Raw genomic sequence first — 4,288 nt, forward strand, 5'->3', positions numbered from 1 at the left:
CTGTCATAGACCAGCATGGGTACTTGTCCATTTGAAGGTTTCTATGTCACCGTTAATAGAACATTTCATAGCCCTTACCCTAGGCTGATTAAAGTACCTTTAGCCTATGTGGCATAGACAGTTTGTCAGTTAGGTACCCTTATCACAGGTGAGAAAGAGCCCCAAAAACTATTTTAACGTCCCCCCCGAACGCTAATCGTAAGTGAATGATGTTACCTCTTGGTTTTCATTTAGTCTTAACAAGAAAAGAGGGCGAATCCAGTGGACAATCAAATTATCTAGTCTGTCTCCCTCTACGCACCTGAAGTTTTCGTCACACGGTTTTGCTGCTCTTAATCCTAAAGCGACTGACTCTCCCTCCCATCAGGTGTGTATTACTAGAGTCGACACCGTTCAACAAGGAGAAACATTGACAGGTTGCTTGAAGACGGTTGTGTTTTACTACGGAAATTTAAATCTTTACGGAATACTAACACTTTGTCAAGAAAGGTAAGATCGTTACGTTAATGCCATTTTTGCTACAAATACAATCGTTACGTCAAGTAACATCGAGCTAAAATGCGGTTGCTGAACGAGCTACGAATTCAAATTGAAACCAACAACCTAACGTCACGTTAGTCGAATCGTTAACCGTAACCTATAGCTAGCTAATGCACGTCTGTTTTTTGGTAGTTACAATATTGGTAATAGTCACGAATTCCTAGCTTAATGTGGGATATACTAGATGTGCAACTAACTTTAGTAGGCTAGGGTGGCTCGTGGCTGACTTACTTAAAGTTAAGTTTGACGTTATTCCCTATCCAAATTAGCCGGCTAACGTTTGCTCAGACATTTGGGATCAGGAAATAACGTTAGGAGAAAGACCCCTATCTGCTTGCTGGGTAGTCCGGTGTCATCAATTACCTACCTTGATGTTAGGTTACAGTTTCTCTAGAAAAAGAGACAAACATAGCTTGGAGCCAAGTTATATTAGGGAATTAGTTAGATCTCGCCACTGGTAAAATGTAGTCTCAGGTGACGCTTTACGTGATTTACGCTCTGGCGACAAAAACATACGAACAAGTGAGTGCGAGCCATGTGAGCTCCATAGGTAGGATATGTTTCTTGTCTTGGGTTTAAAGTACAGGGATATCGAATTTGCACGCAAATTATATACTTTAGCTAACATTTGAGCTTGTTGACACTGGTAAATCTGTAGTTTGTGAAGTGGGTTGTAACGTTGTCCTGGCATCCAGATCTGCCAAAGAGAAGCGGCTTACTAGTCTCAATTCCTCCAATAGGTCCGTGATTACACCATGTGGTCTGTTTAATAGTAATAAGATTAACATTTTTCGAACTAAGTGAGCATGGCCTAGCTAATTATGGTTTTGTATAGAATTGACCAGTTACTGTATTTATATTCTTGCGATTGGTGTCATTTTAGCAGTTACTAATGTTTTAGTATTTAACCGTCCAATGTTGTTTGTCAATGTTTTACCCTTCAAACTCAAGCACACTGACAAATCGACAGATAAATAAGTTTATGTACATTTTTCAGTCCTGAATTTCAGGTAAATCGCTTTTACTGCAAAGGTAGGTGGGTAGTTGGGTTAAGATAATTACAAGGTGAATTTGAGCGTGTACCGTTTTCTTCAATTCATTTGGAAAGTCAACGCTATCATAGGATGATGACTTGTTAGGGCCTACTCTAGTCATCCATTCTTCCTTTTTCTTGAGACACACTGAAGTTGGTGTGTAAAGGATGACTAATACGTTCCCTAGTAAGATGCTCCTCCCTGTATTTGACATGTTTCTCAAGTTATTCATGTTTTTTTTCCTCAGCAACTCCTGTTAAGACTTGCCCTATGATAAGAATAACGTTACACACCCTCTGATCCTGCTGCTGTTATTGTGCTAAATCCATACATCTCAACTTGTTTCCTTGACCTTTGTCCACCAATAACCCAGTGCCTCAATTGGTGTAATTTGAATATAAACCAATTCTGATTCCAAATTACCTTTGAATTGACATTGTGCCTTCAACTTAATCCTTTTCAACTACCTATACCACTAACATTATTTTCACGGACGTCATGTGCCCATAGCTATCTGAGCAGGCAAACCCAAAACCTTTTCCTGACAGGATGAGTTTCCAGTGCAAACTGTCTCTCAGGGGATTATGACACTGGGGGTGTCAGAGTTGAGCAGCCCCCTGTTACCAACTTCCTGTGCAAGCCTACTCTAAAGCAGCTCAGTGTAGTACAGATTCCCTTGCATCATCCATTGGTCAATCATTTACAAGAAAACTCCCACAATGCTTTGCTTTACAATAGTTTTCGTACTTCAGTGAGCATTCTTTGAAAATCAGACCAACCCCATACACCGTTGTGTATGGTGGGGCCTAGATAAAGATAAATAGTGTGTAAATGTAAGCGTCTTTAGGATGGAACAGGGATAGTTCTAAGGTAACAGGGTTAATTAGTAGCCTAACTAATTTGTGTTTTCAGTTGCACCTTCATCTTCAGGACCAATGTTCTGCCAGCTTTCATTTTTTTTTTTATTTGTTTTATGCAGAATATGATAAATGTGTGGTCAGGTTATTGTCGGCTGCATACACTTGCAAAGTACACTTGCAGGTAAATACTATTTGGCTATGTCTTTTGGCTTGTATCTTTTTTGTTCTTTTGGATTGAGAAACCAGAAACAAAGTAGCATTCAGTTTGTTGACATATTTGGAAATCGGGTGGTTAAATACCCTAAACCTTTTTGTTCACGATAGTGCTCTTGAAATTTGGGTCTGGAAGAACTTAACTTAATAGAATTAAGGGGACTCATTGTACAGTGTAGTAGGCTATGTTGATGTTCTGTTTAGCTGTAGAAAGTGTATGATTCAGTTTCAGAAATCTTCCATTCTCCGCTTCCAACCATTGACTAGTCGCAATGCTAATTGATTGATAGATGGGTTTTTAAATTTAATATCTTCAGGTTTCTCAGCATGACTGATGAGCTGCCTGTTGGTGAAATCTCACCACTTCTCGCAAAATAAAGCAATTTTCAATTAAACCGTGTACTGGAAAATAATGCTTAATAATTTGGTCAAATTGCACCCTTTAAGTTGGGCTGCTGTTTAAGTCTCTTGTTGATGAATGTAAGGAATGATGATGCATTTCACTTGATGCAACATTAATCGAGCAGGATGAGGATTTTCTAACATGTTCAGTCATTTGTCAGGCCTTTCTTTATTTTGGTTTCAAGATGGTCTTGCAGGCTGTAGAGGTACTCCATCAGGATGCAAAATAAGATCCATCCTCACACAAATGGTACCATTTAATGTAGGTAAATTACCGGTGATGGGTGCCAGATAAATGCTGTTGTGTATGTATGTTAAAACTCTCCTTAACATTCACAAAAATGATGTTGGTACTAACCTGACAATAGCACCAATAGAATGTTGGTAATCTCACTCAATTGGATAGTCAATAATTATTCAACACAACAGTAGATCAATCAAGTTGAACACACAGTGGTGTCTACCATAGTGGTCAAAATGAAAGACCAGTCCCAAATCAGTCTTTTAGAAGAAATTCAACTATCAATTTGGAATTATGACTAATAATTAAATCAATAACTTAAACTACAGCAAATTGTGCAATTCATTGGTAATAATTTTTTTAATGGCTTAACCGCACTAATGATTAGTACATTTTTGTTCTGAGTATGGTGCAGTGAGTGTTTTAATCAGTTTAAAAGAAAAGTACACGATGCTTTACAACGCAGTTAAAAGTGATACTGAAGCAGAACATAACGTTTAGGCCTGTAATGGCAAAAGTGATGTAATGTGAAATGTGATATTCGTAAGTCTTTTAAATGTTGCGCTAAATGAAACTGGATTGTGTTGGCAAATTAACTTTGTAACTTGTCATACTAAACACTTTGATTGATGACTGATCAGATTTCATTGCTATCGGTAAGTCGTAAACAGGGGAGAGTGACTTTTAGGCTGACCTTTAAACTGATTGTCTTTGCTATTACAGAGAAAATCTAGGCATATCTTAAATGGCTTTCTTGGAATAAATAGCACCACTGAGGGCTCATTATTTTCCCTGTAGATATTCCCTTTAGCTTGATAATGTGCATTACGTGGCCTTATAAGATGTGTCAGCAGCTGCTCTGTTGATGCATAGGTGGAATATAGATTGCTCATTTATTTAGTTTCTATCCTGCCTTACTTCCATCTATCTCCCCCCGAGGCGTTAACTATGCCTGGCATCCTCATTCTGCTCCAGAGCCACAGACAGCAGCGGGTTGG

At 38.5% G+C, this 4,288-nt stretch overlaps 1 protein-coding gene across 1 annotated transcript in view; it reads left to right on the forward strand.

Annotated features, from left to right (window-relative positions):
- The first annotated feature begins 387 nt into the window (after window positions 1-387).
- LOC308360241 (semaphorin-4E-like) overlaps window positions 388-4,288 on the forward strand; it is a 14,323-nt gene continuing 10,422 nt past the window's right edge. Inside the window, exon 1 of the mRNA XM_080832046.1 lies at window positions 388-489. The gene's annotated coding sequence lies outside the window, so the exon portion shown is untranslated. The remainder of the gene's footprint in view (window positions 490-4,288) is intronic.

This window comes from Sprattus sprattus, assembly GCF_963457725.1.
Source record: "Sprattus sprattus genome assembly, chromosome: 2".
Taxonomy (NCBI): Eukaryota; Metazoa; Chordata; class Actinopteri; order Clupeiformes; family Clupeidae; genus Sprattus; species Sprattus sprattus.